This window comes from Rattus norvegicus, chromosome 4 (genome assembly GCF_021556685.1).
Source record: "Rattus norvegicus strain SHRSP/BbbUtx chromosome 4, alternate assembly SHRSP_T2T, whole genome shotgun sequence".
NCBI classification, from domain to species: Eukaryota; Metazoa; Chordata; class Mammalia; order Rodentia; family Muridae; genus Rattus; species Rattus norvegicus.
In genome coordinates, this window is record NC_141537.1 from 143,125,571 (window position 1) to 143,141,217 (window position 15,647).

The following is a 15,647-nucleotide window of genomic DNA, read 5'->3' on the forward strand; positions in this document are numbered from 1 at the left end:
AACACCTTCTCAATCTACACAAAACTCATACTCCATATAAAATATATTGTTTTTTAATGGTAGTTTGCAAAAGATACTTGCCAAAAATTATACAAATGCTTAAAACTTTATGGAGTTATAAGCATGGAGTGAAATTTTATATTATGACCGCTATCAATTTCACCATAGTTTGAACTTCATAGTTCATAGGTATACATTATATGCACATGTGTGTGTGTGTGTATGTGTGTGTGTCTGCACACATGCATGTATGTTATACTTTCTAAATGGCTTTCAGTTTTAAGGAACATGGATAAGTATTCTTATTTTCTCATCTGCTAAAATGTGTGGCACAGTGTTCATAGCCAGTGGGACATTAGTAGATACCAAGACACTGACTCGTGGAGACACACTGGTGTACTTTCTAAAGCTGGAGTGGGGTTTACACGTATTACTAGATGGAGTTTTGTCTTGTAGCAGGCAGGCAGAAAAGGCTGAATAAATTTATTAATCACATTAATTTTCTAGAAAACACACTAATAGCTTCAGGAAGTCTTCAGAGAAATGGCCTTTTAAGGCCAAAATGATGGCATTGTAATTGGGCTAAGGGAAAGGCAGGAGTGTCATTATGAAAGCCTTTAAGTAGCTTTACAAGAAGAAAGAGGAAAAAAGACCAAAACTCTGTAAAGTGTCCAACTTGTATGATTCATGAACTAATCTGGAAAAACCGAAGTGCATATTTTCTCATAAAGCCCCACAAGAGTGAAGACGGAGTACAGCTCCTGGAGGTAACTCTCCTTACTTCAGTGTTCTGAGAATCAAGTGTCAACCACTAGCAGATGCCCTTAGAAACCTTTTAGACCCCGAGGACGTTCACTCTGAACTCCTTTGGCTTTGCACTTTTGGCTGAGTACTTCCCTATACCGTGGGGGGACTCCAGAGTTTACAGGCTACATTGTTAGCTAAGTCACCCTTCACAACAGTTCTGGCAGAAAGCCTGGACGAGTATGTGAAGAAAAATTACCCCAAATTTGAAAAAGGCAAAAGAGATCATTGTTTTTCTTTTTTTTTTCCCGGAGCTGGGGACCAAACCCAGGGCCTTGCGCTTGCTAGGCAAGCGCTCTACACTGAGCTAAATCCCCAACCCCAGAGATCATTGTTTTATTACACCGTAGTGCGAACGTCGTGGGGCAGATTCTTTGTGGATGATCTAGGTCTATAGAGATTCAGGTTGTCTATGGACTGTGCCTGGGTAGGAAGGCTGCCTTAATAAAGCAGATGGGGATGCTTTAGATTTGACAGGGTATGCATATATGTATATATCCTGTGTGTGTGTTATGTATGTATATATGCATATATACATGTATATATGAACACACATAACGTTCAGTGAATTTTCTTCTGCTCTTATTTTACATCCTTTTTAAAATGTAAAGTCATCAGTACTTTATGGGCTATACAAAAACTGGTTTTGGGTTAGATTTGACTAATCGGCAGTAGTTCACGCTGCGTCTCCTAGATGAGGCCACTTTATAGTTCCATGGAGATCCATTTTAACTTGCAAAACCTGTCATCATCACAAATGATTCTTCTCTGAGAGGCATATAACTCCTCTCTTTATGGGTGTAACTACATTTTGTCCTGTGGGGGTACAGTTGATTTCTCTGAGGTAGTAAAGATAACTTCAAATATGATTTATAACAAAATCAGCAGTTTTGTATCTCTGGGAAGATTTAGTTTAGTGGCCTATGTGTGTTTGTCATGCGTTTCCTTTTACTCAGTCATAACACTCACAGGGTCATCCATGAATGGACAGGATGAAGTATTTAACACCTATGTGCTTTGTATTTGCATGAGCGATATGTGCTTGACTATTTGGGAGTTATACTGTAGTGGTGGTATGGTCCTCTCATGAGAGATGACGAAGCTGGGTCTAGTAGTTAAGGCTGAACTTAACTGTGGGTAAAGATATTGCAACCCAGTTAGCAAGAGAAAAACAATGCAACTCTGCCATTTCTGGGCTGGCTAACTGTCTGCAATAATTAATTTCTCCCACCTGGGGAAATATTTGTGCAAGAAAAGCAAGAAAAGATTTAAATTTATATAAGTTTACACTTTTAAGGAAAATTCTGTTACTAAAAATTTAATTGTAAATTGTTGTTGTTGTTGTTCTTCTCCTTCTCCTTCTTCTCCTTCTTCTCCTTCTCCTCCTCCTTCTCCTCCTCCTCCTCCTCCTTCTTCTTCTCCTCCTCCTCCTCCCCTCCTCCTCCCCTCCTCCTCCTCCTCCTCCTCCTCCTCCTTCTCCTCTTCCTCCTCCTTCTTCTTCTTCCTCCTCTTTGTGTGTGTGTGTGTACGTGTGCGCGTGCACGCGCATGTGTACATGCAGCTGTGTAGGCAGGGATATCAGAGGACAGTTTTGGGGAGTTAGTCCTTCTAACCACGTGTTCCAGGGATTAAACTCAGGCTGTCAGGTTTCCATGGTAAGAGCTTTTGACCAGGGAGCTGTCTCACCGGTCCAAGGTTTTCATTTTTCAAAGGCCTTGCTTATTAAGATAGATCTTGTTGTAGATGGTGGTGTGTACTTATAATCTCAGGACTCCTGAAAGGAAGGCTGGGAGAGTGTCAGTTTGAGGTCAGTCTGGATTACCCAGGGAGAACCTGTCATGTAATAGGAAGAAGAAAAAGATCTTTCTTGAGTAGTATGATGAATGTTCCTCACATGGCTGGGAAATCTATCAATTATGGGGCTAATTAATGTTGATGTTTAAACTCAGAATGGAGTCATATTAATCAAATGCATCTATTTGACGGGGGTTCAGCTAATTAGGTTCTGAGACCTCTTCTGATAAGCTCTGCCTGTGCTAATGAACCCCATGGATCACCTTATTAAGCTCCAAGTGTCCCCATCATTCCCCTTTGTGCTATTAAGCTGTGTTTAATTTGTTCACATGGTTCTCAGAGTCAATAACAAGGCCTTTATTTTTACACCATGAAATTCGAGTTAGAAATGCCCACTCACTGAAATTTAGTACAGTGCCTGTGTAATGCATACCACAGAAGAAGATGCTTAGCTAGAGGCCTGTTAAACAGTACAAAGAACAAAATCAAATTGGCATTAATGAAGTGTGGGAGTAATATAATGCTAAAAATAGTATTGGTGATGAGAGCAAATGCAATTTTAAAATTGGAAATATTTGCTATAAAGTCGCATAAGGTTAGAAATTACAGGTTTAAGTGGCATTCATTCTTTCCCCCAAATTTTACCAATCAGCTAATATTTTGGGGGGTTGTTAATTTGCCCACGTTAAGTTTACACATCTTGAATTTATAGCCTGATAAATTTAGAACACCTTGTGCCCACCCCGGCAAGCTTAGTTCTTATCATAATGGAGAATATTTACAAAATTGCTGAATATTTACAATATTTGCTTGCATGTTTTGGGGCATTACTCCTGCCCTTCCAGGCAAGCACTGTATGGCCTTTACTACTGGGTATTCACTTTTCCTGTTCTTGAGCTTGCACAGACAAAATCATATAAAAATATAGTCTTCCATTTCTCTCTGCTTTAAGTTTATGCTTGAGTTCCTATATTAATATCAGTCTGTTGCTTTTTGTCTGTATTGTGACTGTGCCACAGCTTACTTACTTATGAATGCATCCTGTTGATGAATGTAGACTTCCTTCCCTGGTTTTGGATTTGTGAATAAGTTCCTATGAGTGCACCTTATAACTCCTTTTGCCGGTATGTATCTATGAATGAAATTTCTAGGTTATAGGGTAACGATGTTTAAAATTATAGGAAATAATCCAATACCTTTATAAAGGATGTACATAATATTTGGCATTGTTGTTTTTAAAATTCAGCTGTTCAATCATGCATATGATGATATCTCACTGCAGTTTTTAGTTTGCACCTTTCTGTTGACTAGTGATGTTGCACACTTTTTAATGTGCCTATTAACTATTTCACATCTTTTGTTATAACTTATTCAAACTGTCTCTTTCTCCTCTCTCTACTTCTCCTTTATACCTAGTGTCTTAATTTTCTATTTTTAGTGCTAAGGATTGAAGTAGGTCCTGGTACTTGGTAGGTAAGTGTTATGCTGTTGAGTTACTTCCCCAGCTCTGTAGGAATTATGTACACATTTGAACAATGATCTTTTCTTAACAACATATATTGCCTTACTTAGCTTCTTCATTGTTGCGATGTTCTCTTTTAATGGGCAGAAACCTATGACTTTCATAGCGTAGACTTCCTATTTTGGGGGGTATAAAACAAAACCATAACATATTTTCATCTAACAGTTTTACAGATTTAGTGACATGATTTCAAGGCCAAGCATTAGCTTTATCTTGGCTATAATTGAGTAAGTACCACATGGTTTGGAATAGTGGAGATTGATCCTTGAGATTGAGGAGTGTAAATCTTCCATTTGTTTTCATTGTTTAAGATATTGTAGGTTCTTCATCTGAAAATTGGCTTTAACTTGCCAACTTATATAGAAAATCTGTTAGTTTTTTTATAATATTTCAGTGTCTACAGAGATAAATGTGGGGGAGATTGACATGCTCTGCACAATGAGTTTCATGATCCAGGAATAATATAGCTCTCTATTACTTTAGGTTGTCTTTATTTCTTTCAGTAATGCTCTGCAGTTTGAAGCACTGTTTGGGAGTTAACTCTGTTTTCCATGTGTACTACTTTTTATGCCATTTTTAGCAGTGTGTCAGATAGTATCAGTCAATTACAACTTGAGTTATTCCTCTCGAAGTTCAGATTCTGTAAGGATTCTGGTTGCTGGCTTAGATATTACACTCACCAATGTCCAAGAATGGGCTGCGGATTTTGATTAATAGTCTTCCTGAGACTGTGTTCAGAAAGAGGTGGGAAGGATGCAGATCTGTGAGGGCACAAATGTCTTTGTTACCTAGAGGACAGGAACTTTAGTTGTTTTTTAAAATTTATATACATATATATATTTACGTATTCACTTTACCTTCCACTCACTGCACTCTTCTGGTCACTACCTTCTACATTCTTTACCCCTCTCCCCCTTCTCCTTCGAGCAGATGGGGTTTTAGAGCTGGGTATCTTCCCATCTTGGCACTTCAAGTCTCTGCAAGGCTAGGTGCTTCTTCTCTCACTGAGGGAACTGAGTGGGAGAAGGGATTGAGAGGGGTGTGGTAGAGGGGTTGGAGTTAGTTGTGGGGAGGGGCAAGGGGGATGGCTTAAGGCCATGGGAATGAATGGAAATCTGCAAGTTACAAGGAGAGAGTAGGGGATATTTATAGGAAGAGACCTGGGATAGGGAAGGTACCCACAAATCAATGGGGATATACTTAGCTGTGACCACAATATTGGAGCTATGGACCCTGGGGAGGCTGCCTCCTGTGGGTAGGCGGGAAACCCAGTTAAGCAATAAGGATACCAACCTACTGACAAAACTTTGGATCCTTATCCTGTCTACAAGAAATGCAGGCACCCAAATCCCATGGGGGAGAGAGCTGGACTCTCAGAAGTATGGACAATCATGACAGCTCAGGGGAGACTGACACTTCTCACATTCTTGGCCCAAAAGAACCTGCCTAGTGGCCTCTGGATACAGGAATATAGAAGCAGTCAGGAGTAGGAACCGGCTGGTTTCTGCCTGTGCCTGGAACTGAACTGAACTGGTTCCATAGCTTCCTGTACCCAAATCCTGTGGGCAGAAGGAGGTGGACCCTCAGAAGTACAGACAACCCTGAGAACTCAGGGGAGACAACTACTACTGCCCACATTCCTGCCCAAGAGGAAATTGCCTAGTGCCATCTGTGCCCCATGGGCACAGGGACCTAGGAGAAGTTAGGGGCAGGACCCTTCGATTTTCTGCCTGCCTGGAGAGTTAAAAGCCAGGGGTCAGGAGTGCCTACAAACCTGAGAGCAGAGGTAAAACCAACTTTTCTGCTCCAAGCAACCCCCCTGGAGGCTTCAGATCACACAAAACCAGGAGCAGCTTACTGTTCCCAGATGTGGTTGAAAGAAAATAGGTCTACAGGAGTGTTGACCCACAGGCCTACAGGAGGGTCAGGCCACTGTCAGAGACAACAAGACAAGCTAATACTAGAGACAACGTGATGGCGAGAGGTAAGCCCAGGAACCTAAGCAACAGAAACTAAGACTGCTTGGCACCATCAGAGCCCAGTTCTCCCATCAAAGCAAATACTGGATATCCAAACACACAAGAAAAGCAAGATTTGGATTTAAAACCACATCTCATGATGATGATAGAGGACTTTGAGAAGGAAATAAATAGCTCCTTTAAAGAAATATAGGACAACACACTTGATCTTAGCCAAAAGGATGAGAAGCAATAATAAAGGACAACACAGGTAAACATGTAGAAGCCTTTAAAGAGGAAATACAAAAATCCCTGAAAGAATTACTGGAAAACATGACCAAACAGGTGAAGGAATTGAACAAAACTGTCCAGGATTTATAAATGGAAAGAGAAACAATAAAGAAAGCAAAAAGGGAGAGAGCCCTGGAGATAGAAAACCTAGGGAAGAGATCAGGAGTCGTAGATGTAAACATCACCAACAGAATACAAGAAGAGATAGAAGAGAGAATCTTAGGGGCAGAAGATACCATAGAAAAAACATCGACACAACATTCAAAGATAAAGTAAAATACAAAAAGCTCCTAACCCAAAACATCCAGAGAATCCAGGACACAATGAGAAGATCAAATGTAAGGATAATAGTTATAGAAGAGAGTGAAGACTCCCAAATTAAAGGGCCAGTAAATATCTTCAACAAAATTATAGAAGAAAACTTCCCTAACCTAAAAAGAAAAAGATGACCATAAACATACAAGAAGCCTGCAGAACTCCAAATAGATTGGACCAGAAAAGAAATTTCTCTCATCATATAATAGTCAAAACACCAAATGCATAAAACAAAGAAAGAATATTAAAAGCAATAAGGGAAAAAGTCAAGTAACATATAAGAGCAGACCTATCAGAATTACACCAGACTTCTCACCAGAGAGTATGAAAGCCAGAATATCTTAGGCAGATGTCATACAGACCCTAAGAGAACACAAATCCAAGCCCAGGCTACTATATCCAGTAACACTCTCAATTAACAGATGGAGAAACCAAGATATTCCATGACAAAACCAAATTTACACAATATCTTTCTACAAATCCAGCCCTACAAAGAGTTATAGATGGAAAACTCCAGCACAAGGAGGGAAACTACAACCTAGAAAAAGCAAGAAAGTAATCTTGCAATGAAACCAAAAGAGGAGAGACACACACAAACATAATTCCACCTCTAACAGCAAATGCTGGCGAGGATGTGGAGAAAGAGGAACACTCCTCCATTGTTGGTGGGATTGCAGACTGGTACAACCATTCTGGAAATCAGTCTGGAGGTTCCTCAGAAAATTGGACATTGAACTGCCTGAGGATCCAGCTATACCTCTCTTGGGCATATACCCAAAAGATGCCTCAACATACAAAAGAGACACGGGCTCCACTATGTTCATCGCAGCCTTATTTATAATAGCCAGAAGCTGGAAAGAACCCAGATGCCCTTCAACAGAGGAATGGATACAGAAAATGTGGTACATCTACACAATGGAATATTACTCAGCTGACTTCATGAAATTCATAGTCAAATGGATGGAAGTAGAAAATATCATCCTGAATGAGGTAACACAATCACAGAAGAACACACATGGTATGCACTCACTAATAAGTGGATATTAGCCCAAAAGCTCGAATTACCCAAGATACAATCCACAGACCTCATGAAAGTCAAGAAAAAGGATGACCAAAGTGCAGATGCTTCACTCCTTCTGAAATGGGAGAATAAAGATATTCATAATAGGGAATATGGAGACAATGTTTGGAGCCAAGACTGAAGCAATGGCCATTCAGAATCTGCCCCACACAGGTATACAGCCCATATATACCAAAACCAGATAAGATAGATGAACCTAAGAAGTGTATGCTGACAGGAATCTGATATAGCTGTCCCCTGAGAGGCACAGCCAGAGCATGTCAAATACAGAGGCAAATGCTATCAGCAAAACATTGAACTAAGAAACAGGTCCCCATTGGAGGAAATAGAGAAAGGATGGAAGGAGCTGAAGGTACTTGCAACCGCATTAGAACAATAATACCAACATCCAGAGCTCCTAGGGACTAAACCACTACCCACAGACTACACACGAACAGACCCATGACTCCAGCTGCACATGTAGCAGCACATGGTCTTTTTGGGCACCAATGGAAGGAGCAGCCTTGGTCCTGACAAGTCTGGACCCCTAGTGTAGGGGAATGTTATGGGAGGCGGGAAGGGAGGGTGGTTGTGGAGGTGGAACACTCGCATAGAAGAAGGGGAGGGGGCTGGGGTAGGGGGCTCATGTCCTGGAAACCAGGAAGGGGAATAACATTTGAAATGTAAACAACAACAACAACAAAAATCCAAAAACAAAACAATCAAACAATCAAAAAACAGCAACAACAGAAAAGAAAGAAATGCAGGGATTGGGGACAGACTATAGTCTGAGGGAACCAATAACTAGCTCAACTTGAGTTACATCCCAAGGGCAAGCACCAATCCCTGACAGCATTAATGGTACTCTGTTGCCAACAAATATTTACTCTTAAGAGACAACACGTATCTATTACTAGTAACTGAGCTAAAAACCTTGTTTCCTGTCATTTAATCCTTACACTATACATGCAGTCTGTGTTTTATTATCACTTTAATATGTAGGTACATTTTGAGTAATTATAACATTTGCCTAACACTTCTTAAAAAAACACCCTTAGAATTGATTAGCTGTGATTGGAAGACTTTTAAAGCTATACCCCAACCACGGGGATTTATCCCATTCTTGTCTCATGGTCATAAAGTCAAACACCTATCTGGGTGTGGGAATGAAGGGACTTTGCTGATTAAGGTTTCTACCCAACAACTTTAGGATAGAGAGTATCTTGCATTACGGATGTGCACATAGTGTAATCCCATGAGCTGTTTAACACAGGCAAGAAAGCATGGGATACAGGAGAGGATGGAAATAGAGGGATGTGGTCAATGAAGAGGTAAGGGCAATCCAAGGCCTGAGAAAGACTCTATGTGTTATTGCTGGCTTTATTAACAACTGAAGAACTTAAAAAATGCAAACATTTCCAGAAAATGACAGTATTCCCTGACAGCAAAGAAGTGAAGATCTTAGTCCTACCACCACACGGAACTGAATTCTGGTGACAACCACAATGAATCTTGGGGATATCTTCACAGATGCCAGAAAGGACCCTCCATGGGTAGAAACAGGTACCCCATCAAATGCCTGTTTAAGTAGAGAGACGTAGGTGAAAATCACAGTGTAGGACTAGATAGCATCCTTACAAGCTTTTGACTGTGGAAGCCTCTGAGGCTGCACAAACCATAAAGGCTATTATTGAATGCCAAAACCAGATGGTAAGACCGAATTGCTGAAGACATTGCATGCTTAGGTTGCAGGACGTGGAAAAATTGAGCTGGAAGCTCTCCATGGCTCTTGTGTTCTTTAAGCCTCCTCTTCCTCAGGGTTCCCTGAGCTCTCAGGGGAAGGATTTGATTGAGGTATCCTGTCTAGGGACGAGTATTCAGAAGACTCTCCCTCCTCTCGGTGTATGTTGTCCAGGTGTTCTAAGTATTCGTTTGTGCTCACAGATCAGTGCAGTTGTCAGGCTGGCCTGAGAAGGGATCTGCTTCTCTTCTCTCAAAATCAGTAACAATTTTATTCAGGCAATACAATTGTGTTCCATGGTTCCTATAGCTAATCGCTATAAATGCCTTGTCTTTAAACAACAGAAAGGGGGCTAGAGAGATGGCTCAGTAGTTAAGAGCACTGACTGCTTTTCCAAATGTCCTGAGTTCAATTCCCAGCAACCGCTTGGTGGTTCACAACCATCTGTAATGAGATCAAATGCCTTCTTCTGATCTGTCTGAAAACAGCTACAGTGTACTCACATAAAATAAATAAATAAATAAATCTTACAACAACAACAACAACAACAACAACGAAATCAGTTTTCTTTAATGATGTGAACTTTGCTATGTCTACCACATTCTGGGGCAGGCCCCTTCCCAGGAAACACTAGGCAACACAAGCTGGAGTCTGCAGGGGGGAAAAAAAAAGAAAACTCAGTTGGGTGGATAGAGAGGAAAAAGTAGAGCGGGCAAACCAGAGGAGCTGAGAGAAGGGTGGATATGGTGAAAAATCATGTAAAGCTATGAAAAAAATAATAAAATTTTATTAAAAACAATACTTATTTGCTCATCATTCTGGAGCATAGAGTCTAAAATCAATGTATTGACAGGACCAGGTTCCTTGCAAATCCTCCAGAGAAAACTATCTCCTTGAACATATACTATTCTGGTGTCTTTAAGCAATCCTTGGTCTATAAATCCACAATTACAATATCCGCTCATATCTTTACATGACAGAGGTAACTTCAGTCTATTGTAAGGATACATGCTAAATTTAGGACCTACCCAGTTGATCTAGAATGGATTTTACTTTGATATCCTTCATTATATCCATAAAGATTATTATTACTGTCTTACAAATAAGGTCATAGGTTCCAGGGGCTAGGATATAGTTTTATCTTTCTGAGGAATACCATACAACCTACTGCGGAGAGGTAGAAACTAAAATTTTATCCCTATTTTATAGATGCACAGTTAATTTTGAAACAGGGTCTTATTATGTAGCTCTGGGTGACCTATTATTCAGCCAAGGCTTGCCTCAAAGTTTTGGCAATCCCCTTGTCTCAGATTCCTGAATGCTGGGATTACAAGTATGCACTATCATACCTGATTTATTCCAATGATGTGTAGGTTTAGATTTAGAAACATAGGAAATAACTCATGTATAGGACCAGGAAAAACAAACAAATAGCTTGGACACAAATTGGCCTCATTAGCTTTCCTTTTTTGCTCTTCAGAGAAAAAGCAGTCAAGAAGTGGGGAGTTAATGCTCGACTCACCTTTTCCCTTCTTTGTTTTTCTGATCCAATCAGTGACTCAAGGCCATGGAGTAATGTTACCTAAAGGTATGTCTCTTAGAGGATTCTAGATTCTCTCAAGTTGACAGTATTAGCCATTACACAGAGAAAGAAAGAACGAACAAAGGAAAGGAAAGGAAGAAAGGAAGGAAGAAAGGGGAGAAGAAGTAAAATTGCTGTTGATCCCTAGATTATCTGGAGAAAGCTCTTTAGCTGGGTCTGATGTGTAGATGACTTATTCACAGTCTTTGGCCCTCTTGTTAAAAGTTGGTCTGTTTTTGGTTTAAGAGCCCAGCTGCATGAAGAATGACTTTGGGCATCTCAGTCATTAGTTAAGGGGTCAGTTTATAGCTCTTATCCTTGCTGAGCGTTTCCCCAGGAGCTACAAAAGAGTATAACGGCTTCCTCAGACAAACATTGATTGCATCACTCTGTGCTGGAGGAAGAAATCATTTGAATCCATTTTCTCTAGCCTGCATCTAGGGAAATCAGATTATAGAGTCCTTGTATCTAGAACTGTCAGTGGGTTGGGAATTATAACCGGGCTCCTTATCTAACTTTAGAGTTAGAAAAAGCATCAGAGAATTGGGTTATTACATTTCTCTTTAAAAACAAATGATTTGCTCCTTCCACGGAAACTCATCTGACATGACAGTCATTAGGCATGCCCTGGTCCTACACTAATGGACTAGTCTTGTGTGAAGCTATGGTTTCATTTTCTTTTCAGTGTACGGTGTAATGCAATTCCTTCTCACTCTTAATTTTATGAAATAATGGGGCAGAAGTTGAGACACCTTTAACTCGTAGTCTTCTGAGCTCATCAAAGTGATTTAGCAGTGATTACACAGGTAATTCAGGCACAATGCCCATTCCCTGTTCTCACTATTTAGACTTGCTTCTGATTGCTTGTTTAATGAAAGGCAGAGAGTTTAACAATTCCATTAAGTGTAACACTCTATGAAACACAGACGATATCAGTGGCATCAATGCTGCGTGAGTATTTAATAATAGGAACTAATGCTTTGTGTTACATCACAGTTTACAAAACACCGTGTTATTGTCCTACATAAATGTTGCCAGATGTGAGGCATCACACCCATTTTAAAGAAGAGGTAAGTGGAGATTAGAGTAGTTACATACCTTATTGATATCGTTTGAATGGTGATGGAGGTGGTTGATGCTAAAACCAGGTCTTGGGCATAGTATTTCTTTTCTTTTGTACAGTGTAAATTCTTTTAATTTAGATATAGCTGTTCAGGGAGTTGAAAGCAAGAAACATAATTAAACACAATTTGTTCCAACTGGAATTTAGAAGGTGGTTGGGACTCTAAGGATCATCTAACTGTGTCACTTTATTTTACTAATTGGGATTAGAGATATGGCTTCTCATGGTTCTCTGGAAACTGCGTTAAGTCTGATCTTGTGAAGTATTTCAGTTTCTTTTATAGAGATAGGAAGCAAGAGGTCAGCAGTGGGAAGTAGCACTTATGTTTGGGGTTTGGGTCCCGATCTATGCCCAAGCTGTGTGTTAGAGCTTGCAGTGAATTTCACATGCTAGCTCATTTTAAAATTTACCCAGGTTTTCCTTCTATAGAATAATTTAAAATGTTGATTATATAACAAATATAGAAAGTTACAGATTCCTGAATGAGCCAGAAATAAGCTACAACTATGATTCTCTCTGAACTAATTAGGGACCCCAAGAAAGATGAATAATGTTAGCTATAATATCTAGGTACATAAAAAGCCTCGTTAAAGTCTCAAATGTAAAAATAGAATGAGCCACACTTTCTGGCAGACACAAGCAATTAATAAAGAACAATATAAGTAAATAAGGAATCTATCCCATGAGAATTATAAAATCTCTAATGAAAAATTCTCAGGTCAGTGACAAAAATGTAATATACATTTATTAATATTTAGAAGGCACAGTTGTTGAGTAAGCCATCTATAAAAAGGAATAAGGTGTGAAGAAAGTTGTAAGTGGGATATTCATAATATTAAATTTCTGCACGAGCAAGTAAGTAAGAAAAAAAATGAATCAAGTGTTTATTGCAAGGAGTTAGTGTAAGCCACTGTTTTGGGTTCCTCAGGTGCAGGCCATGCTAGTCAGAGCAACAGGTACATGTTAGTGCCCTCCCATGCCTGGGTTTGAATCCAAAAGACTGAAGTTCCTCATGCCCCTTCCTGCCCCATTGCCCACCCTTGCTGCCATACCTCCACACCTACATAGATGGATATCTGCTGTTAAGGTGCAGGCCACACCAGTCAGAAGAATAGGTTTAGGCCACACCAGCCAGAAGAAACACATAGGTGAACTCAGGCATAGACTGAGAACTCCAGATAGGTGGTCCATCCTTGGACCTCTTCCACTCACAGTGCCCTCCCTTTCCAACAGCCACTCCCCTTCTCATGACCGCATCCCATCCCTAAGCTTGGACAGAGATCTTATAATGGACCAATGGCCAAGCTGGCCCAATGTGGACACAGACTGTCTGCTGGACCAGAGGTCAAGTTGGCTTCCAGAAACCCAGGCTCCAAGGCCAACAGTCCAAAGAGAAAACAGAAACCAAGAAATGAAACACCCATCCAACAAAGACTAATATAGGAATCGGTGCCTAGACCTATAACCATCCCAAATCCAGATTCCTAGACACCATTCTATGAAGACAATCAACAAGAACCAGGGCAATATGGCACCACAAGAGCACAGCTGTCCTGCTACAGCAAACTCTGAATATTCTAACACAGCTGATGCCAAGAAAATGATGTCCAAACCAACTTTGTGAAGATTATAGAGAAAATGAATAAATCCCTTAAAGAAATCCAGGAAAACACAAACAATTGGAGGAAATGAATAAGCTCCCCAAAGAAGACCAAGAAAAGAACAAACGGGTGAAGAAAATGAATAAAACTGTTCAATACCTGAAAATAGAAATAGAAGCAATAAAGAAAACACAAACTGAGGGAATCCTGGAAATGGAAAATCTAGGAAAGTGAATAGGGAGTATGGATGCAAGCATCAACAGTAGAGTCCAAGAGATGGAAGAGAGAATCTCAGGCTGTGGAAGATACTATAGAAGAAATGTGTATGTCTATCTAAGAAAATGGTAAATCTAAAAAAATTCATGACATAAAGACATCCAGGAAATCTGGGATACTCTGAAAAGAGCAAACCTAAGAATAATAAAAATAAAAAAGGAGATTTTCAGCTCAAAGACCCATGAAATATGTTTTGAAAAATTATTGAAGAAAAAAATTTTAACCTAAAGAAGACATGCCTATAAAGGTACAAGAAATTTACAGAACACCAAATAGATTTGGCTGGAAAAGAAAATCATATTGCCACATAATGATCAAAGCATTAAACATACAGAACAAAGAAAAACTATTAAAAGTTTTAAGGAAAAAGGCCACGTTATATATAAAGGCAGATCTTTTAGAGTTATACCCAATTTCTCCATGGAGATTCTGGAAAAATGTCTTGTAGAGACCACAGATGTCAGAACAGACTGTTATATCTGGCAAAAATTTCAAACACCATAGGAAGAGAAAAAAAGATATTCCATAAAAAGGTCAAATTTAAATAATATCTACCTACAAATCCAGTACAACAGAAGGTAATAGAAAGGAAACTTCAGTACAAGGAGGTTAACTACACCCTCGAAAACAGGAAACAAATAACATAGTAAATATGGCCATCTTACCAAAAGTTATCCACAGATTAAATGCAATCCCCATCAAAATTCCAACACAGTTCTTTATAGACATCAAGAGAACAAAACTCAACTTTGTATCCAGGATAGCTAAACCAATCTTACACAATAAAAGAACTTCTGGAGATATTACCATCTCTTATTTCAAGATTTACTACAAAGCTATAGCAATAAAAATCACGTGGTATTGGCATAGAAACAGTCAGGTTGATCAAAGGAATAAATAAGTAAATCCACATACCTATAGACACTTGATTTTTTTAATAAAGAAGTCAGAAATATATAATAGAAAAAGAAAGCATCTTCAATAAATGGTGCTGGACTAACTGGAGGTGATAATCATGTAGAAGAATACAAATAGATCCATATCCATCACCCTGCATAAAACTCAAGTGAGTCAATGACTTCAACATAAAAACAGATAATAACCTGAACCTGATAGAAGAGAAGGTGGGGGAAATCCTTGAATGTATTGGCACAAAAGACAAGTTCCTTATCAGAACACAAGAAGTGCAGGCACCAAGACTGACAATAAATGGATCCTCATGAAACTGAAAAGCTTCTGTAAAGCAAAGTCTTCCTGTCTTTGTTTGGGTTTTACTGTTGCGAACAGATACCATGACTGAGGCAACTCTTATAAAGAACAGCATTTAATTGGAGTTGGATACAGGTTCAGAGGTTCAGTCCATTATTATCAAGGCAAGAGCATGGCAGCTAGGAGAAGACTGGCTTTCAGGCAGATAGGATGACGGTCTTAAAGGGCATGACCAAAGTAACACACTTCCTCCAACAAGGGCACACCCACTTTAACAAAGCCACACCTCCAAACAGTGCCACTCCCTGGGCCAAGCATAGTCAAACTACCAGATGCCACCAATAGGATAAAATGGCATCCTACAGAATGGG